General features: G+C 52.7%; 1 protein-coding gene across 1 annotated transcript in view; it reads left to right on the top strand.

Moving 5' to 3' along the window:
• The window catches only part of TRABD2B (TraB domain containing 2B), a 203,551-nt gene that overhangs the window by 91,478 nt on the left and 84,266 nt on the right, over positions 1 to 27,807 (top strand). The gene's annotated exons all lie outside the window — the stretch shown is intronic.

Genomic DNA, 27,807 nt, shown 5'->3' with positions numbered 1-27,807 from the left:
TGGCTGTCGCTGAGGGTCACGGATGGCAGTCCTGCAGCTCACCGGCACTGTGCTGTGAAGGCGCTGTGAAGGCGGTGGCGGCTTGGTGAGGTGGGCCGGGCGTCTGGTCCTGACCAGGAGGAGACTCCAGCAGAGCCGGGCAGAGGCTCAGACAGTGTCGCCCAGAGAGTAAAAGGCTCAGACAGCAGTAAGAGGGAACCGGTGAATTTACAGAGGGCCTCTTCCGGAGCAGACCCTGCGCTGGGCACGTGGGGAACTTTTAGCCCAGTTAATAACTTTAAGACATGAACGTCGTCTCCCCGTTTTTTGAGGCTCAGAGGGTAAGGGTGATGGTGGAGGTTGCCCGGCTGGTCGGTGTCAAGGCACTGCCTGACTCAAGAGTCCGGACGTCTGGGGTGGGGGATAGTGCGTCCGCGTGGAAGCATCTCTGGTCCAGGATTCCGGAGACTTTGCTGGTTTTCCTCCCACCTAACCATCGTCACCAATTCTCAGCGACTGTGGATATTTGACCTCAGGGCGAAGCCTCTCTGGGTCTTAGGGCCAGGCTTGTGAGCAGCGTCGAGTTCCACCGACCGGAATCCGTCACTTGGCCTTTCCCACCTTCGAGGGAGGCTGGAGAGGCAGTCTAGCTGGGTGCTGGGGAGAAGAGGACAGGGGTCAGGAGGACAGGTGGTAGTCTCTGCCACACCCCATTCTGAGGTGGTCAAGAGCAATTTCGTTAAAGAAGTGCCATTGTGGAGGGGATCAGAGGATCAGGGCCAGCTTCTCCCCCAGGCAGCACCCAGCCCTGGTGGGAGAGCAGCCCCAAAGGGCGCAGTGCCTGCAGATGAGAACTGGGCCGTCAGCCCCACAGTGGGGGCTTCCAGGCGGAAGGGTGCCTTGCTCTCCGCTGTCTGAGGAGGGCGTGCTACAGAGCTCTCTCTGGAGAGAGCCCAGAATCCAGACGATCCTCCCCAAGGGTTTTAAGGCTCCTTTGCCACTAGAAGGGGCCTTCCATACCCGTCAGACTAAAGATTTTAACCCGAGATTTAAAAGGACCAGAGATCAAAAGCAGATGCTCCTGGAAGACACTTCGGCCTGCCTAGCCGTCTGGGGACATGGCTACGGAGGAGAAGACAATTCATCACGGAACCCTGCAAGCCCCCATTCAATAATAAACAGATGTATTATGGGGGGAAAAGAAAGGGATGGGTGTCAGCCCCTTGATTCATTTGTCTCCCTCTCAAAATCACCTCCATCCTGGGCTCCGGAGGGCAGGCGCGGGGGCTTTGAAGCGGAGACATCATGTCAGGGAAATGGAAACATTTCACGTTGTAAATCCTCAGGGTTGTCAAAGAAATCCTAATGAGAGAGGAAGCTGCTGGGGGTGGTGGGGAGCACCCAGGACTGGTTTGAGGGGAGGGGCCTAAAGGCAATTCTGGGAGACAGGAACCGGGCTCCTTCTCTCCTGACTGATCCTTTCAGCGCCGTTCTCCAACCTTGAGAAAAAGCAGACCCATGTCCCCAGGGTGTCCCCGCCTTCAGGATTACCACTGGGACCCAGTGCCCTTGGCAAGATCCACATGCTATGCTCAGGTTAGGGCAGTTTTATTGGCTTTATCATATAATCCGCACCCCCCGCCCCAGGCTTTCACAACTTTCACTTATGGTGAAGAATCCAAAAACACTTGGACAAGTCATAGATTTAAGTGTGATGACCTCCCAAGAGGTGTTGTCTCTATTTACGGGAAACTGAGTCATGACTCCCAAGCCCCACCCCACTCAGAGCCACAGGTGAAGGCTTTAGTCAGAATAAGAACACCCTTGCTGACTGAGAGAGCTGGTAAAATGTCAAGGTTAAGATCTGGGGCCCTGGGATCCATTAGTCTTGTGTGTGGAATCCCACTTATACGACTTAGAGGTATGTGACCTGGGGAAAGCCACTTACCTTCTCTGAGCCTCAGTTTCCATATTGCAAAATGGCAATAGGAGTAAGAGGAATGGCTGCCCACCCCTAATGCTGGGAGTTAATATGAGTAATAATGTGCTTGGCCTGTTCAGCAAACCATTCCCATCATTTCTTCCAGATCTGCCCCCAAGGTAGACCCACACTAGGGTATAGATTATTAGCCCACTTTACATTTTATGGAACTGAAGCTTAGAGAAGGGAAAAACTTACCCATGTTCACACAGGGACCTAGAAGCCAGCCCTTCCAACCACCACTCGGGGCTTCTCCTCCCTACCCCACTCCCACTTCCGTGGTCTCAGAACTTGACCAGGTATGATGGATGATGGCCTTCAAGTGCAAGTGCAGAAGGCTGGAGGTGGGGGACGGATTAGGAGTCTGTTAAGGATGTAGAGACCCAGACCAAGGCAGTGGCCTTGGGGAATGTAGAGGAGAAGAAACAATCTGAACAACTATTTAGAAGGTAAAATCCCCACTTGACCATTAATGGCTAATTCACCACAATTTGTCTCTGGCCCCGAGCACATGGCCTGGCAGTGAGTAAGCAAATAATACATTTTCTTTTAATTGTTGTTGAAATGGGAGAGTGAATGAATGGGTGAATGAATGAATGGATGGATGGATAATTCAAAGAGGCAGAGGGAGGACTCACAGATGATTTCCAGGTGTCTGGCTTGGCGTAGTCACTGAAATAGGGAGCACAGGGAAAAAGAACAAAATTTGAAGAATGATTTACAATAGAATCAGATAACTTTTAAACTCCTTTTGTGTGCAAGGTCCAGAGGCTATAAATTCAATCCTGTCCAATCAAGCGGACTTGCCTTAACACCACTAGGTGTCCAGCATGAGGAGAGGTGGAGAAGGACAAGAAGCAAACTGTCCATTGTCCCCATTCTTGTGGGATGCCCAGGACTTCAGGGGTTAAGTGGACCCATGGTGCAGAGCAGTGCTCATGCCTCTGTGGTGGGCAGATAGCAAGTGGAGCTTAGTGGAGGGGAGCTCCCTGGAGGTTGGTCAGTCAACAAGGGCTTCCTGGAGGAGGCAGGACTCGAACTGCTGGGTTAAATGATGAACTGAATTTGGGGGAGGCTGGAGCACATGAGGGCAAAGGTCTGGACCTGAGGATGGGTTCTGGGCATGAAAGAAGTCCTTTGTATTTATCCCAGCATCTCTGACATCCAGGAGAGGACTTGGCATTGAGCAGGCAATAATGAACTTCAAAGTTTCTTTAATTCACTCGTATATTCTTGACCAGTAGCAACAAAACAGTGATTCTCTTCGGCCATATGCCTGAAAGTTGAAGGCATTCCAGACCCATAAATATTATTTCCAAAACCAACTGGTGCATGAAACTAGACTTTGATTAAATATTACAACCAGCATTTGGTAATGGAGCATGAGACTGTCATTTATCAGCAAGAAATGTGGACATAATAATTCATTAAGCCCCTTTGAGCTCTCTCTGAACTGAGCACTTGGGACAGAGGGGTCCTAGAGAGGTTATGTTTTGTTTTGGCTGTTTGTGGAACTCATTTCCAAACTGCTCCTGAAAACTGTTAGCTTCCCAGGAGACCCCAGGCTGCCATCCTCTGAGTGTCCCGGCGACTGAGCCACATGGTGGGCCTCTATTCTTCATCACAGATTTCCAGCCTTCCCCCTTCAAGCCAATGATATGAGGGTAGAGTGCATGTGGAAGCTTCCCCAGCTGCATTAAACCCCTGTCCCCTCCTGCAGTCAGAGGACCTGTTCTTAGAAGGACTCATTGTCCATTCAGTAGTACTTCATAGTTATTAAGTGGTCACTGCTGTAATGGGCACTGGGGAGACTATAGAGAACAAAAGAAACACAGTCCCTGCCTGCAACAGATCTACTGCCCCAAAGGGGTCTGCAAGTTAGTAGACAGTACACAGTGATCCAAAAAGGAAGAGTAGAAGGCACCAAGATGTCACCTAGCCCGGGATGGGAGTCAGGGAGAGCTTCCTGGAGGAGGTGAATGCTAATCTGAGTCCCAAAGGATGTGTGGGAACTGGCTAAATGATGGGGACAGAGAAGAGTGTTTTCGGTGCAGGGAATAGGACGTGACATCTCTGGAGTTGAGGGAAAACATGGCACCTTTGAATGACTGAAAAAAAATTTAGTAGAGTGAAGCAAGAGCCAAGACTGAAGAGATGAGCTGGGCCTACTTCCATGAAATCCTTGAACCTTAATCTGTTTGGGGGTTTGACTGGCTGGGGAGATCAGGGTCCTGCTGTGATTAGGTTTGTGGCTGAAGAAGATGACCTCGGCTGCTATGTGGAGAGTGGGCAGTAAGGACTGGACTGGTCACCATCAGCGTGTTGGCGTGAACCAGATGCCTTCCCCACCATGACTCTGGGGACCACCAGCAGGTGCATGGGCTGTGGGAGCTTACAGTCAGGATACCTAGGGCTTGCTTCTGGAACTCTGAGTAGCTTCAAACCATAAAAGCTGATTTCCGACCCATACTGTGTGACTCGCAAATCAGCCGCGGGCCTCAGAGCGGCTACTGTGTAGAAAGAATATGGAGAGAGAGGGGCACCTTGGGTGGCTCAGTTAAGCTTCTGCCTTCAACTCAGGTCATGATCCTGGGGTCTGGAGACTGAGCTCCCACATCAGGCTCTGTGATCAGTGGGGAGCCTGCTTCTCCCTCTGCCTCTGCTCTTCCACCTCACCATGCTGTCTTTCTCTCTCTCTCAAATAAATAAAATCTTAAAAAAAAAAAAAAAAAAAAAAAGAACATGGAGAGAAAATGAGGACAGGCCAATATCTTACTGTTTTTAAAGTCTCCACCTGGAAGTGACACACATTCTTTCTATTCACATTTCATTGTCCAAAGCAATGGCCACTTCCGTTTTCAAAAAGGCTAGGGAAGTGCTACCATCCTCAGGAAGCCTGGAGAACCAGACTGCTCATGGATGGCCCTAATGACAAATCCTGTATGGCTGTCTCATTACATAACCACCACAAGCATTGGTCTGCTGCTTTTAGAGTTTATTTCCATGTACCTGGTTACGTTCCATCCTCCCACCAGCCCTGAGGCACAGGCACAGTCCTCCCTTCTGAGCCAGGCTCCATGTCCTAAAATCGCCACAGAGAAAGAATTACTGTTTCAGAAATGTCCGAGCTTCTGGGAGATGGGCTGAGTGTGGACCTCCCAAATGCTTTGTGCGTATTTGTTACTTTCCCTAAAATGAGCAATAAAAGCAGCTTGCTAAATAAAGAGAAAGCTGATGGCGTTGACGCATCTCAGTGAGACACCGCGGAGAGCGAGCCATGGGTTTGCACGGGTCCCCCCGTGGAGGTGGTTGGGGCATCCACCTCCCTGTAGTTGGAACAGAAGGACTGTGAATGTGTTTTGCTCTGGTGTGGATGCTGCTTGTGCCCTGGGGCATTTTATATTTTCTGGGTCTAGTTAACCAACCAGATGTCCTGATTTTGTGACGCAGCTGAGGACTTCAAGCGCCCGGTCCCTCCAGGTCTTCAGAGTGGCCCCAAGCCACCTCGCTGTTCGGCTCCCAGGCCACAGGCCATGCTTCTACCACTGAGTGTCCTCCACTCCATCTCGTTCTCTCAGTTTCCCTGTCCTCCTTCCTAGCCCCTAGTGACATCTCCATCTTGTTGCCCGTAGGTCTGAGCATCTGTGGAATTAAAGTTCTCCAGATGACTGAAAATGAGCAGGAACATGGAGGGTACAGTTCTCACAGTTTGAGAACCGAGCCCCAGGTGGGGTGACACCCCAACTCTGCTGCCTGCCTGGTGGGCGTGGCCTCTCACCAGGTAGTTGACATCCCTGACCCTCCATGGGGTCCTCCAGGGCCTGGGACATGGAGACAGAGCAGGGAGGCATGCAGTGGGTCTTGGGCGAGGAGAGGCATTGAAGGCACGTGACCTTTTTTTTTTTTTTTTTTAAGATTTTATTTATTTATTTGACGGAGATCACCGGGAGGCAGAAAGGGAGGTGGAGGAGGGGAGCAGGCTCCCCACTGAACAGAGAGCCTGATGCGGAGCTCGATCCCAGGACCCTGGGATCATGACCTGAGCCGAAGGCAGAGGTTTTAACCCGCTGAGCCACCCAGGCACCCCACGTGTCGTGGGTGATGGTTGGCACACATCAGCCTGAATGGACACATGCCCACTTCGGGACGGTGAATTGCCCTAGGTCATTCTGTGAGCACGAGGTCCAGCATCTTTTTCTCTAAGACTCTCCTCCCAATCCCCGGGTCCCTGACTTCCTCTAGGGAACCTTCTGCTGATAGCTCCCTCCGCTTCGGCACTCCCATCCCAGTGCCTCCTTCTTCACTCCCACTTTCCTCACTCCTCGAAAGAGAGATTCTCCTGCACCTACCCACTACGGCTGTTTCCTCACAACCGGATAGGGGGTCTGCCTCTCCACTGTCCTGACACTCTCAGTACTTGAGTGCTCGCGGAGTTTGTCCCTGGGGAAACCGCACCGGGCCCCTCATGTAGGTGTCCCTGTGTTACACACACGCAGACGCCCTGTGTGCCCTGTTCAAGCCTGAACCAAACACCGGACAGGCCTGCACTTTGAAAGCTCGGCCCCTGTGCTGGGTGGCGGGGAGGGCTCGCTGAGGACAGATGGCACCCCCACCACTAGCCCCCCCTTTGCAGGGGTCCAGGCTGGAGCTGGTGAGCCGGCAGCCAGAGCAGATGCCACAAGGTAAAGACAGGCAACAGGTGGAGACTGACTCCGGGGGCAGGGCCTGGGAAGACTGGATGGCAGAATTGGGGCAACAGGCTCTGCAGGCGCCCCAGCACACATGTGCGATCACCACGGTGACGTTCCTGTGCAGCGGCAGCCGCAGGAGGTGGGGGGTGGGTGCGCGGCGGGACGTGCTTGTGCCTTTGGAACCTGGTGTTTGCTGGTGTTTACACAGGGAGTGGAATTAATTAAATGCCGCAGGGCCTCCTTGGTCGCTGAAAATAACCCAGCCAGGCCCCCAGCAGCGCGCCGCCTGCCTGCCTGCTTGCTGCGGTGGGGCGGCGGCGGGCTTCCTCCCGGCCTCCCAGGGCAGGAGGCACACGGCTCCCACGACGGGGATTAGTGTGGTCGCCACTCTCTCCCCGCAGGCAGCGTGTCAGAGCCAGATGTTCTCGGAGCCAGGTCGGCTCACCGCTTGCAGATGCACAGCGCAGGAGAAGAGCTTGGGTCCATCAGGACATATAGTTAGACAAGGGCACGTGGGGCCTCCGTGGCACAGCTTGGCTAGGTACAAATAAGCCTGGCCCGGGTGCCATGCAGGACCTGGACGCATGGCCACACACCCAGACTCACAGGGACACGCTCGGATAGGCTTTCAGACACGGTGCCTCAGTCTGCTCCTGGATCTGCCTTCTGCGGGAAGTGTGACCTCAGATTTCTTTTCCTTCCCTTCCCATTTGCCTTGTCTAGCCCATCACCCACCTCCACGTGCCCTTTCTTTCTGATGTTATTATAGGGGGTGGGGCTAGGTGGGAAGGAGAATAGATAACACTTCTTGAACCACTTGTTTCTCTTTGCTTCCTTTCTTTTCTTTGTTTAAGTGGACTCCATGCCCAGTGTGGAGTGCAATGCAGGGCTTGGACTCAAGACCCTGAGATCAAAACCTGAGCTGAGATCGACAGTCAGATGCTTGACCGACTGAGCCAGCCAGGCACCCCACTCTTTCTTCCCTTTTAACTGAAATATCATTGATATATAAAATTATGTAAGTTTAAGGTGTAATGTGTTGGTTGATGTATTTATATATTACAGTATGATTATTACCTGAGCTAGTTAACAATTCAGATCTAGTCTCGCAGTGCCTTTGAACTATAATCGCTATGCTGTGGACCTCTTTGTCTACTAGTTCCAAGTTTGTAACCTTAAACAACATTTCTCCAATTCCCCTTCCTCTCCCCTCTCACCCCTGATGATGATCCTTCTACTCTCTGATTTCTATGAGTTTGGCTTTTTAAAAGATTTTACATATAAGGAATGTCATACAGTATTTGTATTTCTCTGTCTGACTTCTCTCTCTTAGATTCGTGTCTTAACCTTCTTCTGCCTTTGTTTCCTCAGCTGGAAAGTGGGATGACAGTAGTCCCTGTCTCTTGGTGTCATTATGAAGATACAAATGAGAAAGTGGTCATGACATTTTTAGCAGAGTTCTTGATGCTGAGAACTCTATGAACATTAGCTGATATTAACCTCTCTTAATGTCCTCACCAGGCATGAACTCACCTGAGAAAACGGGACATTCAAATATATTCAGATACACAAAGACACACATGGACCAAATGACACGGGGGAACGCACAGAGACCACAAATCCATACGCATTGGGGCTCACAAACAAACCTGTGCAGACCTCGCACACACGGCCCCTTCTCCCACTACCACCATCACCAAGCCAAGCTGATTGCAGGCATATGACCAGACCATGCAGAGCTGAGGCAAACCAGAGGCATTCTTGGCCAAGGAGGCACATACTGTGCGGTGTGGTTTGTAGCCACTAAAGCACACAGATTCTTCTGTAGGACAGGGACCTAACAAGCCAAGAACCAGTCTCCCCACCCTAAAATTAATGACCTTCCATGCCCTGCTTCTGCCTCCCTCTCCCCGTCGTTGTACCCTTATACTGCTCCAAAAGGTCCCCAAAACAATGCTGCTTGAGTTCTAAATGATTGAGAAATGAAAGGAGATGATGGCAGATGAAGGCCCAGTGCAGTTGGGGCTCATAACATATTACAAAAGGGGAAGAGGCCATCTGACTGGATCCCAGAATGGGCAGGCTTAACAACGCAGTTCCAGACAGTGCTGGGAGAGGACAGGCACCTCACATGGAAAGGTCTGTCCAGGTAAGACTTGGGGCCTGGAGGGCAGAGAACATGCCACATGCTGGGTCCCCCCCACCCCCGCCCCGCGCCATCACCTTCCAGCCCTCCCTGAAGTCAAAACAGATGTTGCTCCCTGCCCTGTCTTCCCGTGGCCCCAGTTCTGACCACGTAGCAGTGATTTACGCAGAGTCACAACATGACCTCAACGCAGCAACTGAAAACAACACGGATTATTTCCCAATCCCTGTGTAATGATTGTTTTCCAATTTAAAAAGTACAAATAAGAACCTGCAGGGGACGCCTAGGTGGCTCGGTTGGTTGGACGACTGCCTTCGGCTCAGGTCATGATCCCGGAGTCCTGGGATCGAGTCCCGCATCAGGCTCCCAGCTCCATGGGGAGTCTGCTTCTCCCTCTGACCTTCACCTCGCTCCTGCTCTTTCTCACTGTCTCTCTCTCTCAAATAAATAAATAAATAAAATCTTAAAAAAAAAAAAAAAGAACCTGCAGTTCAGGGGTGCCTGGCTGGCTCAGCTGGGAGAGCAAATGACTCTCGATTTGGGGATTGGACGTTTGAGCCCCACCCTGGGTGTAGAGATTCCTTGAAAGCAATAAACTTAAAAAAATAAATTAAAAAAAACCAATGAAGAAAAACCTTCCTCCGAGAGGAATTTCGTCATGGATAGATTGGTTGATGGATTTCTTCGTTTCTTCAAGGAGCTCCCTGTCTCTAGAGAGTTCAGGGAGGGGAATGGGGAGAGACAGCAGATGAAAAGTAGACATATTCATATCTGAAATGGGAGGGAGAAAGCGCAGCTGGATGTTAGCCTGTGGGGGTGGCCTACCCCTGGTGTTCTACCCACATCCCGGTCACAGCTGTACCACCCCATGCCACGCCCGCCTTCTAGACCTCGGGGCCGGCCCCCCACTCTGCTGCCTCTGGACCTTGTTGGGCTCCTTGAGAAGAAGAGTTCTAGGTAGCGCGTGGCTTGGCCATCTCTCTTTAAATCTATTTACAAAATATACACTTATTGGAGAAATAGGAAAGTGCAAATATAAATTTCTAGCATTTTTTTTTTCATCATAATCCTTATTCTGCACCACATTGTCGTCACTGGTCGATGCTTGTTAGACTTTTGTTTTTGTTTCATTTGTAAATAATGTGCTAAACAATTAGGAACCTGCCACTGAATCCAAGAACAAAATATTACTGGTAACTCACATCTACCCATGTTATTCCCTTCTGTCGTGGCTCCTGGCATCCGAGAGATGACTCTGTCTTAAATTTTGTTATTTCTCACTCATTTAATTTCTAAAAATACATCTGGGTCATCTAGTTGCTATTTATTGTTTGAATCTGTGTTTAAACTCCCTCACAAAGGGAACGATGCTGTGCATGTGTTTCTCAGACTTGCTTTTATATTCAGTGATGTGACCCTGATTTCTGTCCCATCACTGCCCACGTCCCGCCTTCTTCCTAGCTCCGGGGCGCTGCATCACGGACTGTGTGATAATGATTGTCTCCTTCTATCCCACTCGCTTCGCACACTTCGCAGACATGTTCCCAGCAGCGGTATGATATTTTATTTATGGAAGGCTATATCTTTTTATCACTTCCCTGTTAACTGACTTCTGGATTACCTATAATTTCTGCATGTCTTCCAGGCTTTTCTCCTAGAGGCCCTTGTGAGCTGCCAAAGTGCTGGTTCAGAAACTGTGCACATTTTTAAGGGTTATGAGAGGGATGGCAAAATAACGTCCAGAAAATTTCTGTGAATCCCTGATTCCCCAAGGATTGCCATCTCAGAGCATCATCATTTATTAGAAATGGGGAGGGGGGGAACAGGTGGGCAGACGACACATGCATCTGTCTCTTTCAAAGGGCCCACGGCCGTTGTCACTCAAAACTGGATGTGCCTTGAGCATGGAGTGTAGACCCAGGGACCGCCGCCCCCTGCCCTGCCACCTTCACCCTCCCTCAGCCTCTTTGGCCTTCTGTGAGTTCTTGCAGCATGCTGAGCTCAGTCCCCACCAATGGCCTTCCCAGGAGGTCTCCTCCACTAGGAGTCCCACCCCGCCTGCGCCGCACTGCTGGGAGCTGAGTTCTTCTGGTCCTTTGCTTGAAATCCACCACCCAGGAGTACTTTTCAGATGTCTGATTCAGCGCCTTTTGCCCGTGCCAATATTACTGTCTGTCTCTGATTAGATCCGTTTGTGATACTCAGCACAATTTGTAACCCATATTTATTTATCTCCCTCCCCCACCTGCCTGTAAACTTAATGTGAACAGAGGCCACGTGTGATTCATCCACCACTACATCCACTTGGTTCCTGGCGCACAGTTAGAACTCAAATCACACTTGTTAGGGGAGGAACGATCGATGGAGGGATGAATGGACGGGTAACCTAGCATGTAGCACCGTGTGGGACACCGCGAGTCCGTGTCGGTCTGGGGTGTTTCTGGGGAGCTGGACTGCAGCGTCCTGCTGCATGAACTTGTGGCCCCGTCTGCAGAAGGTTTGAATGCCAGAGACACAGGGCTTTCTCCACCCTCGTCCCACTACACACGCCGCTTCCGTGCACTTAGCCCGTCTCCCACACAGAGACCCCTTGAGCCGCTGACTGAATGACTACGTGCTCCAGGAATGGGGTGGGCTGGCCAAGCCAGAGTCTGTGCCCTGACCAGGAGTCAGGAATAGTTCTGGCTCCTAGGTCGCCTGGGCTGGGGTTGCCCTTGCTGGATCTCTGCCCTGTGCTCTCAGACTCATGGCAATTCTCATTGCACGGTTCTGCGTTAGGGTTCACCAGGCTCCCTGTGAGTCATTTTATTTGCTTTTTCCAGCAGCTCTAAGTTCTCAGGACTGTTCTGCTCAGTGGTCAGGGCTGTTCTACCCAGTTGAGGCAGCTGGCTTCAAGGTTACACAGCTACTAAGTGACAAGACCAGGCTTGTCCAAACACGGACTCTTCATTAGTGTTACAGTGGGAGTAGTAGAGTGGATGGACTCTGATCCTGCTGACCTCTTGGAGGTGGGGGCCCCTACTGGGCTGGGGGGACACCATTTCCTTGCCGTGTGCCCTCAGTCTTGGTTCTCGGTTGTGGAAAAGCATATCCCTCTGTTTTGGATTTGATGTGTGACGTTATTCTTTCACACGTTCATTTCATCACTATATACTGAGTGCCTGTGCGGTGCAGAGCAGGGGAGGCCACCGAGCAACACCAATGTGAGTGGGCATGAGTATGGAGAGAGGCCAGCACCGCAGCCAGAGCTGCTCTGGTTTGTGACTGGGTTCTGATCTCAGCAGGGGAGCAAGAGCAGAACTGTCAGGGGCTTGGGACATTGAGGGATTAGAGTGACCTCCCCAGGGACAGAATCTGTCACCTTATTCTTAGCTAAAGGTTGATGGGTTGGTGGCAACTAAGCAGTAAGCTTTAGGCTTTAAGGGTAACGTATTCAGAGTGGTGTGTGTGTGTGTGTGTGTGCGCGCACGCGCGCACACGCATGCGTGTCAGAGAGAAAGAAAGAGAAGTGGGGGGAGTATTAAACGCTCCCTGCTCTCATCGTAATAGCGAAATATCAGGCTTGCCGTAGACTCGGGAAGAAGTCTCAGCAGAGTGCTAACGCGCCTTTAACAACATGGAGCAGAGTGTGTTTCCTATCGGGGGGAGAAGGGGGCTGACCTCCTTTTAACACCTAAGGCTCAGCACCCCCCAGAGACACATTCCCAGCCTCTCAGGCTGCACCCATGAGCCCACAGCACTGACCTTCGCTGGGCGTGCAGAGCCCTGGATGACGGCACTAAATCCGGCTCCAAAACCCCATCAGGACTTGAAAGCTACTGTGTGCCGCTGTGGGTAGCACGGCTCCTGGGTTCAGAAGCAGGGAGTGAGGAGTCCAGATGAACCACTGCTCCCCTCGAGACCTCAGTCTTATCTCCACAATGGAAGAGTGAGGAGGATTAAGCCATTTTCTCTCCAGGGTCCCTTCCAGCTTCGGTTTTTAATAGCCAGCAATGGGGCGCCTTGGTGGCTCAGTGGGTTAATAGCCAGCGATGTCCGTGTGGCCATGACCTCTCAATACCCCAGGTGTATAACTCGCCTTTTATTCTTTCTACAATAAACTCTAAGGAGCTCTGTTTACTCTGTGGGGGAGAAGAGAGGTTAGGGACAGCACTTTTATTCCCATTTTGTGGTGGGGAAAACTGAGATTCTGCCCTAGACCAAGAGGCTCCTTGAATAGCAGCAGGGCTTGGTGCGGGGCCTCCCACCCATCCCTGGGCTCCACGCTCAGGCAAGCTGCTTGAATGACAATCTAAAGCATCCAGAAGGCAAGCACCAGCTGTGAGAATCCGTGGTTTTGTCTCACCCCAGCCCAGCGTTAAGCCTGCATGAGGTTTCTTATTCAAGCGCATACCAATTTGTGAATGGCCTATCCCCCTTCCACCTCGGGGACTGCTGGTAAATTCCTTTTGTCTTTTAAAGTCCAACCCACAAGTCCGCTTCCTCTGACCTCCTTTGGCTCAATGAATTGCCCCCTCATTACCCACTTTGCCAATCGATCGGGCATCCAGCCCCAGCCCCACCCCCTCCCCACTCCCAGGGCACTAGACCCGGCTCTGTACGCCAGTTCCCCGTTTTCCAAGTTGTGGACACTCCCCTGACATCCGCTGGGCTGCAGTCTTCTTTCTCCGTGATGAGGTCACAGCCTGGCTGTGACCCTCTCTGCTCTGAGTCCTGGGACTGGGACAGGAAGTTTTCCCGTCACTTTCCCCTTGGCGTTAGCATCCTCTTGTCGCCCGTGTTCTAATGTAGAAACTCAGTGCTTCATCTTAAGAAGGAAAAAAAAAAAAAAAAAAAAAGACAAACTTGATGTAGAGTCAAAATGGGGCGCAGGCACGCTGCTGGAATTCTGCCCCTTGCAGGTCTGACCTAGTGACAGCCTGCCAAGCAGCCTTCCAGTCCCCGGGGCCTCGTAGCTGGTTGGTGTGGCATTTGCCAGGCCACACTGGGCCTTGGAGGCCTGATATGGTTTGAAATGTGTTCAGACCTTTGTAATTTTCTGCTTCTAGTGGGAAATCGGTTGTATGGTCTAGACAGGAAAATCTGGGGGTATAGACACGTCTGGAAGATGATGCTATGTTCTGAATCACAGCCAGCACTCCACTTCCCTCGTCCTGGCCCTGGGGGTTTTGCCCCGTAGTATAGTCCCCTCTCCCCAGCCATGTGCTCATGGCTACCCCTACCCCTTTTGGCTATGAAGGGCATGTGCTTGGAACTCTCTAGACAATGAGCCAGAAATGGAGGAATCCACCCAGTAAATCTGCTGAAGAGTAGCAAACCAAGACCGAGTGACTGGTAGCAACATGGCAGGTGCTTTGGGAAAGCCCTTTAGTGGCATTTGGGCAAACCGCATACCTTCCTCTTCCCTATCCTGGGTGCTGCGCTCAAACACGGAAGGCATCGTGGTGCGGCAGGTGCAGGAGCCCCAACGACTCCCCATGTCCGGGCTGGATGTCTCAGACCCCCAATCCTGCACCCCTCACCCCGACCTTCTTTCCTCCAGTATTCAAGCTTCTCAAGGGTTTGTCTGTGCCCTGAGTGAGCCAGCCTCTCCTCAAATCTCATCTTTTCCTTTGCGATAAAGACAGTGGCTTCTAAGGATCTGTTTTCATGGGACCTCTGTGACACAATGAAGAGGCAGAGGCACCAAGAGGTCAAGTAACTTGCTAATCACCAACCAGTAAGTGAATCTAGGCAGGCAGCTTGCCTACTGAGTCAGATATTAACACCAGGCCGAATGGCTTTAAGAATCATCTTAGCAGACCCTTCAGTCCTCCGACTCTCTCCCTTTCCTTATCCCTTCACCTTACCCTCTTTACAACTCCCTCCCCCCCTCACCCGAGCCATACTGACTCCCACCACCACCATCTCTGCTCAGCTGCCTCCTGGAGCCCATATAGGGAGCAGAAGCCAGTACCTGCACTGGGAATCAGGATCCTTGGAATTCTAGCTCTGGCTGTCCCTGTTCCTAGTGGGGCCTTGGAGCCTGTCATATCTCTTCAACCATCCATTCCTTCCTGCATTATTCTTTCCAAATATCCCTGGGTGGCAGGGATGGTGGCAGACAGTGGGGTTTTTGAGTCCAGTGCAGCAGCCTGGTCAAGGTCATCTAAAACCCTAACAGCCTGAGTCACGTCCTGGAAGGGGAGTGGAAAGCCATCCAAGAGACCAGACACAGGTCCAGAGCGACTGAAGCCAGATGGCACACAGCGAAATCGACACGAGCCTATGGAGGCAGGGTTCCCCCAGAGGCTATGGGAACCACAGTGCTGTGACTCCCTGTGGGTTATTCTGTCCTGGTGGTGAGGATAGCATCAGGGTGCACTGGGCTTACACACCCGGGTGTCACAAGTATAACTCGCAGCTGAACACAGAGCTGCCTTGCTTCCCAGGACCCCACAGTCCCATGGGTCACGCACGTAGACACTTGTCCCCCACAAGGGGCAGATGAGGAATGATTCATATCCCAGATATCCCTGAAAGCATAGCCGTGCGCGGAGGCATAGGCACCTGTGGGCACCCTCGTCCCTCCCCCACCTCAGAGAGGCCCCTGATCACCACAGACACCATTTTGCCTTTGAACCAAGATCCACACCTTGCTGTGCTGAGAGCTAATGACTTCCAGGGGGCTAGGAGGAAGGGAATGAACAAGGAAAAGAAGGAGCACAGAGTGGAGGTCTGAGGCCCCCGGACCCTCCGTGCAGGCCCTGCCACTGACCTGCTTGGGTCTTTGGGCAGCTTCCACGTCTGTGGGCCTCATGTTCCTCCTCTGTGAAGCAGCGAGCAAAGGGACAGGACCGGCCCCCTCTGACCCATCTTCCCACCGGCCCTGGCCTTCTCCCCTCCCAGCGTCTGATCAGCCTGTGTGAGTCGGGTGAAAGGCCCTCAGCGGCAAGAGGCCAGCAGCCTCATTCTCTTCCCTTGTCACACCAAGGTGAGGCGAGGGGGTGGGGGGTGCTCTTTCCCCTTCTTTTTTGTAAACAACAATGTAATTTTCTTGAAGGTGAATGTATTTCCTTGCTGACTGTAAGCCATCTTGCCTGTTATCAGATTTCAAATCCCATCCAGGTCTGGTCCTGGTTAGAGCAGGCAGAGTGCATAGGGGAGGGTCTTGGAGAGACCCTTCTGGTGGACAGGTTTGCGGGGGGGGGGGCTCCCTGGGTCCTTCAGAGTTCACCGCTCCTGCCCCCTGTCTGGCTTCAGCTCTAGTAACTCTGCCCCTTGCTACTGGGCATCCTTGAGCAAGCGGCTGTGCCTCAGGTCACTCAACTGTATGATGAAAACGCAAGCACCTGCCTGGTCCCCTGCTGGTGAGGATTAAGAGCTAGCACATGAAAAGCATGGAGAATCTTGTCCAGCCTTGGAGAGCGACGTACAGAGCTTGTGAGTGTGGCTCTCACGGGCACTGTTGTTCTGGCGGGAGGGTGCTTTAATCCTAAGGGACCTGTCCATGCTGGCCTGGCCCTGGGCTAGTCAGGGCCTACCCCGCTTCCACCTGCGCCCTCCCTGCCTCCACGCCCTGCTTGTCTCAGGTGCCCAGAAATCCCAACTCCTCCGTCAAGATCCAGTTCGGGCTGACCCGTCCTCTCTGCTCCACGGGGTGGACAGGCTGACCACGCACTGAGAGAGCTTCCTGCTGCACTCAGAGCCCGCTTGGTGTCTGTCGTGCCGTCTGGGCTCTCCTCCTTGGTCTCTGTGTCTCTGACATAAGCACAAGGCCTAGGGCAGGGGATGCAAGCAACGTTAGTTCCTTTCCTCCCGTGTGTGCTGGGAGTCAGGAGGGGGACATGCTCACTAGAGGTCCCTGTGCACAGTGGTGGTGAACAGGGTGGAGGGACAGGTAGGAGTGGGTGCCCAGGAATTGTTCATATTGAGCATGGGGAGGGTGGAGGTGGGAAACTGAGGCAGATGGCAGGGTGAGGTCGTGGCACTTGATTGCTTATGAAAGCGCGTCATAAATGAGATGCTGGTGCAGAATTCCCTTCCGCGTGCCCGTCGTCACCTGCCTGAATCACCCCATAGCTTCTGTCCTCGCCCATCAGGCTGCTATCACAAGCTACCACAGACCCGGGGAAGCTTACAGACAACAGAAATGACTTCTCACAGCTCTGGGGCAGGCCGTTGAAGATTGCCTGCTGATTCCATGAAGGGTGAGGGCCTGCTTTCTGGTTCTTAGCACGGCTGCCTTCTGGCCTTGTCCTCAAGCAGTGGAAGGGACAGGGATGCTCCCTGGAGTCTCTTTTATAAGGACACTAACCCCATTCATGAGAGCTCCACCTCCAAATACCATCACACTGGGGGTTCATTTTTAACGTTTGTATCTGGGGGAGGGATGCAAACATTCCATCTCTACAGTTTCTGTCTCCTGATAGGACCCTGACTCATAGACCAGGGCCTCCTGTATCCTACTGGTCTGATGGGCTGGAGCTAAAGAAAACCACCCCCTCGCCGGCCCTGCTCTCCTTCCCTAGAACAGCCTCTGGGACCCTGCTCTGGTTACCTCTGTGGCCTTCAAGTGCTCTGGTTTGCCTTGACTTCTCAAACCGTATGTGACGGGGAAGGGAATGGATGCCATGTGTTTCTGATTCAGCTCCCTCGTGTTCAAAGGCAATGTGATTCTGAGCTATATCTGATGGCCTTTGAACCTTTGAAATATGTTCTTCAAGCCTTCTTTTCCTGCGCTCTCTGCCTTCTCTTTGACAAAGAGGAAGCAGCCATGTCCAAGAATTGGTCAACTGGACAGACTTGGCAGAACTGTCCCCACTGCCCCTTATGGGATCACTGACCCTGGGAGGCTGTGGAGCCCCAGGATGAAGACCAGTGTGAACCAACACAGCGTAGGTCCCACCTGCAGACGATGGTGGCAGGCCTCTGCTTACACGGAGGAACACACCTGTTCTGGCAGACTGTCCTAGGAGTTAGGACATCTTCACTCTCCAGCGCGTGACAGGCCAATGGCTCAGAATCAGAAAATATTTTTTTTGTTATTTTATGTTCAACAAGTCTTGAGAGTTTTCCCTGTCTTTCCCCTGCTTATCCTAGCAGTAGCTGCCCCTTGATTTAATAAACATTTACCAAGAATCAACTACATTCTAGGCAATGGAAACATGAATAGGTATAAAACAGCTCCCATCTTTTAGAAATGGACACTGTAAGAGATGATTCCATGGCGTGGGACTGTTTGGGGTAAACGCAGATAGGGACTGAGCTTGCTTGGGGGAAGGAGAGAAGGAGGGAAGACGAAGGGGGATCCATTGGGGAATCTTGCAAGAGGCATCGAGCTTTCCCCTGGCTATTGTGGGATGCTCATGGGCAGAGTCTAGAGCGAGGTCCCAGGAAGTTAGAATGGTTGGGGTTAGGAGTTCCCGGGTTACCCTCAAGTAAAGAAGGACATCTTGGTTTTTATAAAAATGACCAGGGATGACTGCCCAGCTGGGGAAGGTGAGGCCTCATGGTTCCAAATCCGCATCTGCTTCGAGGATGATCACAGCTGAGCGGAATGATGGCCCCCGACTTGGGCATGCTTTCGAGTTTACATTCCATGATCTCAGTTCCTCTTCCCTCTGTTCTTCCTGCCTTCATTCAGAAATGTATCTGAGCACTAGCCTCGTGTCAGGTGCTATGCAACCCTGGGAAGGGGAATGAGCAAGGTCAGCAGGCTTTGGCTTCGTAAAGTGTCAGGTTCAGGAATTCATGTTGTTTTAAACTGAAGAGTGACACTATCCCTCTCAATACCAAATGCCAAGAGGGCTTGGGGACTGCTGGGTTTCTCTACATTGACATTTTCCATAAAATGGTTCCAGTCCCCATTTCATATTAGGAAGGAATTCCAGAGCAAGGAATAGGGAGATGGTTTTTTTTTGCCATTTCACCTCCTACCCCCTTCCGATAAAAACATTTCCTCTTCCTGCCCTTGGGATACTAATGGTAGTCCAAACCCCATCGAAGGTCTCCAAAATTGGGGCCTCCCAAGTATTTTGCCCCAATAAAGCATCACTTTCAATGGTTCATCTCCAAAAGTTTTGTTATTGATTCCAGCCACATTTTGCAACACTCTTGTTGGTTGTTCTAATTCAAAAACAGAACATTTCATGTTGGCTCTTTTTTTTTTTTTTAACCCATTTCTTATTGTTTCCCACATATTTCCAGTGAATGAAGAGATTTGTTAGTGCATCTTTTTTTGGGGGGGGGGTGGTTCATGAAGGACAAAAGTTAAACATCCTGTTCTGACTGCAGAGAAATGTGAAGGTTTCTGGAATCCATTAAAACCCAAAATGTCACAGGAAAGTTATTCCGCAGCCTGCAGAAACACAATTTTACACTTCTGATGTCCGTTGAGCATGTTTGCCTATCCTTGGAAAGGATCACCATTTTCTTTCTTCACTCTCTCTGTCCTTCCCTCCTTCCTTCCAGAAAAATGGAAAGAAGCCAATGTATCTCACGCTAAGTACTTTACAAACATTATCTTATTTAATCCCCCCAGCAGCCCCTTCTGCAGCTCAGACAAGCTGATGAACTTGACCCAGGTCGCCCAACCAGGAAGCTCCAGAGGCAACCTTCACCTTGTTGCACCCTCATCTCCCTGCTCCCTCTCTCTGGACCCCTTGTAGAGTCACACCGGGATTCTCCACCGAGTGTCTCGCCCCCCCACCCCCAGCTCCATAGGAAAAGATGTCGGTGCAGAAGCCTGCACAGGGGTGCGAGCCAGAAAAGGACTGACATGTTCGCCCTCCCTCTCGGCATAAGGCCACGTTTCCCCATTTGTCAGCGGATGTGCCACTGCAGACGTTACAGCCAAGAATGATTTCAGAGCATCTGGGTCCACAGTCCAGGGCAGCTCTGCAAATGCAGTTGTCATTACACATTTTACTTCCTCGCCGGAGACGGGCAGGTGGCTCTGACGTCTGACTGTATAGCCGAGTGTGAGGAGAGCTCTCACCAGCTGGCACGGCATGGATTGGCTGTGACAGGGCCTGAGAAGGAGGGTCTAGCTGGCTGCAGCTTTGCAGTCAGATCTGGGTCTTTGAAATCCACTAATAGCCTGTGCCTGGACGCTGAGGCCCCCTGGGCCTTCCAGCCTGCCTTCATTTGGGCGCTTGTTAGGAAGTCAGGGACTAACAGGCCTGGACGGGAAGGGTGGGGTGGAGAGGGGTCCACTGAATTGCATCACAGACACAGCCAAATTCTAAAGTGTAGGAGGAACACAGCCAAGGGGCCTCCTGGCTTCTCCTTCACCCTCGTCCCAGCACGTGCCTTGGGAATTTTCCAGGACTCTCCTGGACTTGGAAGGGTTTGGAAGGTCTTCTGCTGGTGATAGCGGGGTTGGCAAACAGGAGGGCCTGTCCTGGCTGGGCCGCTCACCATTTTGGAAGCCTCAAAGGAACTGAGCTGACGTCCTTCTTCCAGAGCATGGCCGCTGTCCTTGAGAAACAGGCGGGATGGGCTCTCTCTTTGCATCATAGGAGCCATTAAGGAGGTTGGGTGTGGAGAAACAGTCAAGGCTCCCAAAGTCAAATTATATCTCTTGAGCCTTCTCTGATTCCCTAGGGATTCAAGGCCCCCTTTGGGGACTTTCACAGAAATTTGTTCTCTCTGCTCCTGACGATGACGAGATGGCTGGCCTACACCCACCCCCAGGGTCTGTGCCTTCTAGGCAATGGAGCACTGATGTTAGAAACTAGGTCTGAAGAGCACAGCTCTTTCTCTGAGGTTTTTTATGTCAAGGCTGACCTTCTACCACACTGGTGGTTCCCAAGCACATGGATAAGGCTCACCATCTGTTTGCACACAGAGCTGGGCTCAGGGTCCAGGCAAATGAGTTTCTTGATCTGCGATGATGATTAGCCATCATTGTAATAATAATACATACGGTGCCAGGCCCTTTCCAGAAGAGGAAACTGAAGGACAGGGGAATGAGGAAACCCGCCCAGGGGACAGGTCGCCATGGAAAGTTGAGACTTAGCCTTAGCCCACGGGATTTCACATCTGCTGTACGCAGAGCAGAGCCCTCCCCACCCCACTCCACCCCCAAAACTCCTGCCTCTCTCTCTGGTCTACATGTTAAACTCAGAGCATCGGTCTGGCTAGAGGTGCCACTGCTGTTCGTGGGCAGCAACAGGAGCCCAGGGAGCAAGGCCGGAAACCAACTGGCCCAGATTCACTCCTTTGCAAAGGAGAAAAGGAGGCTCAGAGAGAGGCTGGGAACTAAAGATGCCAGAAGACCAGTGCCTCCTCTTCTGAATTTCCACAACAGCATGTCATGGACTCTGTGAGACACTGCCCATGCCAGGAAGTTGACTTCTTTTCTGTCAAGGTGAACCAAGGTGTAAAAAAAAATCCCACCAAACAATGAGAGCTTCGGTGAAACTTTGTCATGAGTGTCAATGAGCTGAGTCAACAAAGTTAGCCCCTGACCGGCCGTCTACCAGTGTTGGGTGGAAGGTCAGTAGCTATCAGCTCGCACTGCAAGGAAGCGGGCCTTTAGGTCAGTCTATAGAAAGAGAGTGGCAGTGGTAGGCCAGGCAGTGGAGGGAACCAGCAAGGAGGAAGCTGGACCTTTTCCCCACTCTTGGTTTCCTGGTCCCCGCTGCAAGCCCCGGGGATGCCCACTTGGCGAGGAGGCCTGGGATGGAGTGTGATGCTGAGGGCAGGAGTGTTGCTCACTAGAGGTGAAAAGGGAGTAGATGGCTAGACCGTATGCCCAGACTCCCTGCACCCTCCTTCCCACCAGCAGTCAGGCCTTCCTACAGATCCAGCCTGTACCCCATGATCTAAGAGCAGTGGAGGCCAAGGCCAGGCAGCCAGCCTTGGAGATGGGATGCCTGGGGCAGAGGGCAGTCAGGGCCTTGCACACCCAGCCTGGGGTTCAAGAATGGCTATTTGACAGGAAAGGGAAGACCTGGAGGCTGCTGGGGAAACCGAGGCTCACGTGTTTGCCCAGTCCTGTGCACTATAAGGTGTTTTCTATCCCTGACTTCTGCCAACTCAATGCCAGTAGCATACCCTCCCCCATTTATGACAACTAAAAACACCCCCAGACATGGCTGAATGTCCCCTGGGTAGGGGAGCACAGCATTGTCCCCAGGTTGAGAACTACTGCTGTAGATAATCAAAGAACTTCAGCCTAGAAGGGAATGTTGAGGTCCCCTTGGCCAGACCAGCTAGAACCTGGTTCTGCCAGAACCAGCAAACATCTCCAGGCCTGGTCTTCTTGTAGCACAGGAGGGTCGAAAGAGATGCTCACAAGGCTAACATTCCGTTGGCCGATGACCACCGCATTTCACTAAAAGATCTTGGGGCCCAGAAGGGAGAAGGGGCCAGCTGTCAGTCAGCGATCCAGGGAGGAGCTCTTCTCTGTGTCACCGTAACCAAGATCCGGCCGCTGGCACAGTGTCCCACACAAACTCAAACCCCCGGCTAGCCTGTGCAGCGTTGTGTCTGGGTGCCCAGCGCTGTGCCTGGAGGCGCGAGTTGGCCAGAGGGAGGAGCAGACAGTGCTGTTCCAGCAGGTTCCATTCACGTGGGTCTCCAGGCTGGCTTCATGGGACGGGAAGCTTGTGCAGCTGTGCTGGTCTGGAGGGACTTGTGGGTCTCAGCAGAAAAGAATTCTTGGAGAAAGGAGACTTAAGCTGAACCTTTGCGAAATGGTGGGGGTGGGGGCATTAAGGAGAGGGGAAGAGCAAGAACAAAGGCACAAAGCAGCAATCTGAGTGCACTCAGATCACCCCGCATTTAGCCTTCTAGTGGATGGCAGCCACCACACACCAAGGACCAGGGCCTGTCTTGCTCAGCTTCACGGCCCCAGCATCGGGCCCGTGCTCCCGGGGGTGCAGTCCTAGCAGGCAGATCACATCTTCATTTCCCGCGCTGCCTGCTGTGTTGCCCTCCCTGAGCTGCAGTCGCCCTGTAGGCTGGGTCATCGGGAGGAGCTGCCCGGCGTGGGGAGTGAGCATACCACCCAAGTGGTAAGCGCCCAGACAGTTAGCGGGCAGGGGCTGGAAGGTGCGGAGGACTTCCCCCTCAAGGGGACAGCTGGGCTGAGTCTTGTCGCATCTGCAGGGTTGGAGATGGTGGGGAGTGTGCCACTCTCAGCCAGGTGGTGTGATCCCTGCTTCTCCCACCAACGTGGGCAGCAGGTAAGGCAGGCCCCTGCCGGGGTGATGGCTGCGTGCCTTCTGGTGCATGCAGAAGCCTCCTGTGACCCCAGGGCCAGGCCAGAAAGGGGCCGCTGCAGAAGGACTTCTGAATTCCACGGCCAGAGCTTTACAAGTCAAAACCAAGACAGGTAGTGCCTCAGGGTACATGAGCCTGTTGTCAGGCACAGTTGCTGGGAAGAGGTATCAAGGGCAGGTAGGAGGTAGAACTGAGCTCTGGGGCTGCTGCTGGAGGCAGGGCCTGGGGTCTGCCTGGGGTTCACGTGGGTCAACTGGGCCAGAAGGGCCCCTGGTTAGCCACATGCATTTCTCAGCCACGTGTGGCTGGCGCTGGGTAACCACGGACCACAGCCCTGGCAGTGGGCTGGGCTTCCAGACGTGGGAGGGGAAGGAGCGGGCAGGAGGAGGTGAAGGAGGATGGGTCCACAAAGCTGGGGTCTGCTGGAACGAAGTGCAGTGGCAGCCTCGGGACAGGCGGCCCCGTGTCTCCAGAAAATGGGGTGCTCCCAACAAGAGCCCCTTGTGCTCCTCACCAAGCTGAGCGGAGGCCGGTGCCCGCTTGGTGGCAACGACTGCCTCCTCACAGGCTGCAGGAACCGCGTGTGAGTAGATGTGTGTGCACAGTTAGGGAGACTAGCTTGGGCTGCCTCTGGTTCAGAGAGCAGCCAAGGCCACCGCCCTAACCGAACCACGATGGTCCCCGCACCCAGTCAAGAGCTCCCCTCCCCACTGGGCCCACGCACCCCTCCGCCCCACACCAGGCCAGCCTCCCGAAGCCCTTCCTGGGGCTGTGTGCTGGCCCAGCCTCTCCGGAGGGCAAAGGCAAGCCCTTCCTGCCGGGCCAGCTTCCAGAAGAGGCTACGGCACTTGCGGTCCACCAGTTCAGGATGAGGCAGAGGGAAGACATCAAGGGTTTCAGAGGCAGGGCATTTCCGTTTGGGGATCTCTGCGTGCACGAACTCTTGACTCCAGCGGTCGCTTTCCTCTGCTCTCGGGCTAGCCTGCGTTGTCTGACCCTGGGGATAATAAATCTAGCTTTGCAGGCTATTTGGAGTATTAAATGAGATATAAAGTGGTGGGCAGAGTGCCTCGCACACAGAAAACCATTAGTGGTAGTTACCATTTCTGCAGCTTTCACCGTGTGACAGGAGCCATGCTGAGAGAACTTGGGGACAGGGAACGAGCCACTCGGGACGGGACAGGATCCCAGAAGGGTTCTCTCCCTCCCTCCCTCCTTCCTTCATTCGTGCTTGGAGGCCTTCCCTGCACACAGCCAGTGCCAGGTGGGTCCTGGAACACTGACGTGGGTCTGACCTGATGTCCCAGGAGGTCACCTGAAAGGGAAGACAGGTGAGTAGTCAGGCCTCGGGCAGAGTGCCAGGAGGAATTTGGAGGCTACCGAGAGCAGGTACTGAGAAGGGGTCCTTAAGCTTTCCCGACGAGGGGTGGACGGCCCTGCGCATAGAAACAGGAGTTGGAGGATTCCAGATGGGTACAAGGGTGCTCTGGCCGTGAGCCACCTGCCTGAGCCAGACACGGGAGGAGTCTACAGGCTGAGAAGATGAGCGGTCAGGCAGCACCCTGTGGGAGCAGCTTCGGGAAGGAAACAGGCTCGGGGCACAAACAGGTCACAGATGAGGGAGCCCCTACTAAGGGCCCGGGTCTGAGAGGAGAGGCTACTTCACATGGCTTGCACCAAGACCGATCCCCTAGCTGCAGAAGGTGCCTTTCTGATGGTCCAGTCCAAGCCCAAAAGCCACTGATAAGAAGGCAGTCCCGCCAGCCGGCTGTCGAAACTTTGCCAGAATGTCCCAAACTCTCCTGTTCAGGCGCCGTCTCCCGTCTGGGAGAACTCTGAGGGACAGCCCCTCCTGAACAGCAACAGCCAAGAACCTCTGGTTCTTTCCACTTTTCCTTCTCCTTTCCAGGCTCCCGGCGCCCCGCCCTCTCGGTGCCTGCGGGGGCCCAGGCCTCATCATTTATCAAGATAAAATCCATCAAAGTCTCTGGGAAGGAGGAGGATAAAATGAGTTTGTGGGGGTAATAAATCTCCTTTACCATAGGTGGTGAGCAAGGAATTCACCCCAGACTGTGCTCTTGAAAAACGGGAGGGTGCGTGCAGACAGTGTGCACCCAGGCATGGGGGTGGGTGTGCGGGGGCTGTGAGGCGGTCCCGGCATCGCCCCGAACCAGAACATTGCGACACGGCCAGGAAGACCCCGGGCCTGCTCCAAACTGCCTTCCCGCGATCAAGGGAGATGGTTCTGGAAGCCCGAACTTCCTCTAAACCCGAGAACTAGTTGCACTCGTCCACTTAGCCCCTCAACATTCACGCTCAACACTTCATTTTCTTGTGCATTCATCACTATTATTTCCCGAGCGAGCACCTACTGGGAGCTAAGCACCCAGCCTGTATCGATGGCAGAGTGGGGAGCCTGAGTCCACAGGGAGCATGGTGGGAGGTGGGGGGGGCAGAAAGACCAGAGGAGCAGGGGTGGGGAGCACTGCACAGCCCCCACAGAGTGGACTGCTGGGTCCACGCGGAGCACGGGCAGGGGTCCTACAGATCCTCTCTCTGTCCCCAGCGGAGGATGCCTCAGCCCCTGCTTACAAGAGAAGGAGACATCAGTCTGCCTTAGCACCGCTCACCCAGGCCAAACAGCATTTCAGGGGCCTTTCTGTGTGAGCCCAGCCTCGTGCTCAGAGAGTGGCTTGTCCATCCTCCAGGGAAAGTGGCTTCTCTTCTCCCATCTCTCTTCTTCTTCTGTTTAGTGGAAACAGCCCAGGCAGGGGGCTGGGGAGATGTCCATCCAGTGAAGCGGTAAAGTGTCCTATATTCGTGGGGTGGAGCACACGGAACATGCAGATTGAATGACCTGCATGTGTCCACACGGGTCGATCTCACACAACATTGGGCTCACGAGGCAAATCGTGGAACAATATACACAGTGTTCTACCGCTGATGCAAACTGAGAAACAGAACAATATTCCATATTGTGTATATACACATATGCTTGTAACAAAAGAATAAAAGTGCAGACAAAAAGGGTACAGCCCAACCTCAGAAGGGATCACCTCTGGAGGGGAAGAGAGGTGAGTGAGGCAAGAGAGGAGGGGGAGGGGGAAAGGGGACTTCTGATGCTACAATTTTTTTTTTAAATTACTTGTTTATTTGACAGACAGAGATCACAATTAGGCAGAGAGGCAGGCAGAGAGAGAGGGGGAAGCAGGCTCCCTGCTGAGCAGAGAGCCCGATGCAGGGCTCTATCCAAGGACCCTGAGCCGAAGGCAGAGGCTTAACCCACTGAGCCACCTAGGCACCCCCTGATGCTACAATTTTATTTCTTTTTAAAAAATAGGTAATACAAATGCAGTAGAAGATCAATGTGTGTTAAATTTCAGTGGTACATACATAGGTATTTGTTAGATTTCTGTTTTGTTTTGTTTTGTTTTCTGTTGGCTTGAAATATTTCATTTTCAATAAAGATGTTTAAACAAAACCCAGACAGTCTGACTGGAAGACCCACACGAACAACATGTCTGAGGGCCTCTGAGTTCCAGCCGTCTGCGAGGTGCCCTTTTGAACCTTTTTTTAAGAAGCAAATCTTCCCACGATTCCAAGAACAGGCTTAGTACCCTCATATCGCAAATGAGGAAACTGGCCCAGAGGTTGCAAACAACTTGCCCGATGTCACACAGCTCTTTGGTGGAAAATCTGAGCTTTAGACTCCGGAGCCCGTAACCCCAGGCCGTGCTCTCTCCTTTACTTACACCACCTACACAAGCTGCCTCTCTTCCTGAAATATTACTGACTCAAACACCCAACAAAATGAAAACCACCAGCTCAGGCATCAGAAGTTAGAGTCTGACCTTGAATCTTGCATCTGCAACCAACTTGCTGTGACCTTTGGTGAGCTCCTCCCCTCCCCCAAGCTTTACCCACCCTTAGGGCAAATGGCAAAGTGGTGCGGCCTTCCCCTCTGGGCCTCACGTGCCCTTGTCACATCATACTTTCTAACCTGCTTATGGTGCGTAACACTCGGCTGAGACCCTCACTGTCACAACATACAGGACTGTGGCTTTTTCCAGGGGATTAGCAAAGCGAATCAATTTCATTGCCTGATGGAACATCTCTGCTCCGCTCATATCTTGATATGCGTGTGTGCTCAAAGGAAGGCACTCTTAGTTTACACTCCCAAGGCCTGGTCCCCAGAATTTCCTTCCCTGATCAGAATGGAACTAGACTGTCTGCAGTGGAGAGACCAGAATGGGACAGGAGTGGTGAACGTCTCAGGGGAGACTGAGAGCAGGCGAGGCATCCAGAAACCTCCCTGTGGCCCCTTCCTATTCTCTGGACTGTTGTGTGACCCGTCCTGCCAGTTCTGGGGTTATAGGCATTGTGCTGAGGATTTGAAATACATTTTCCTAGTGTCACACTCAAGAGCCCACCTCTGTTTTACAGAGGCTGGGAAATTTAAGGGACTGGCCACAAATAACATGGCTCGTAAGCGGAAGAGTTGAAAATCATGCCTTCCTGACCCCAAAAAGCTCTGTTCATAATCCTCACATCATATTATCGTGGTGGAGGTGGGGGGGGGGCAGGGAGTGCACCGGTTCCCAGTGAGGCCAAGCTCATGAAGGTCTCTGTAAGCCCTCCGAGTTGCTAGGTGTGGTCCTGCAGGTGTGGGAGCCATGGCAGGGCAGAAGTGTGATCCTCTTTGTGGTTTAGAAAGTGGACTGCTGTCGCAGCCTGGCAGGAAGTTGCTACCATATCCAAGCAGGATAAGCTTGGGTGAGTCTAGGGCCAATCACAATTGA

The sequence above is a fragment of the Neovison vison genome, chromosome 2, assembly GCF_020171115.1.
Source record: "Neovison vison isolate M4711 chromosome 2, ASM_NN_V1, whole genome shotgun sequence".
NCBI classification, from domain to species: domain Eukaryota; kingdom Metazoa; phylum Chordata; class Mammalia; order Carnivora; family Mustelidae; genus Neogale; species Neogale vison.
This window is presented reverse-complemented; position numbering and strand designations above follow the sequence as displayed.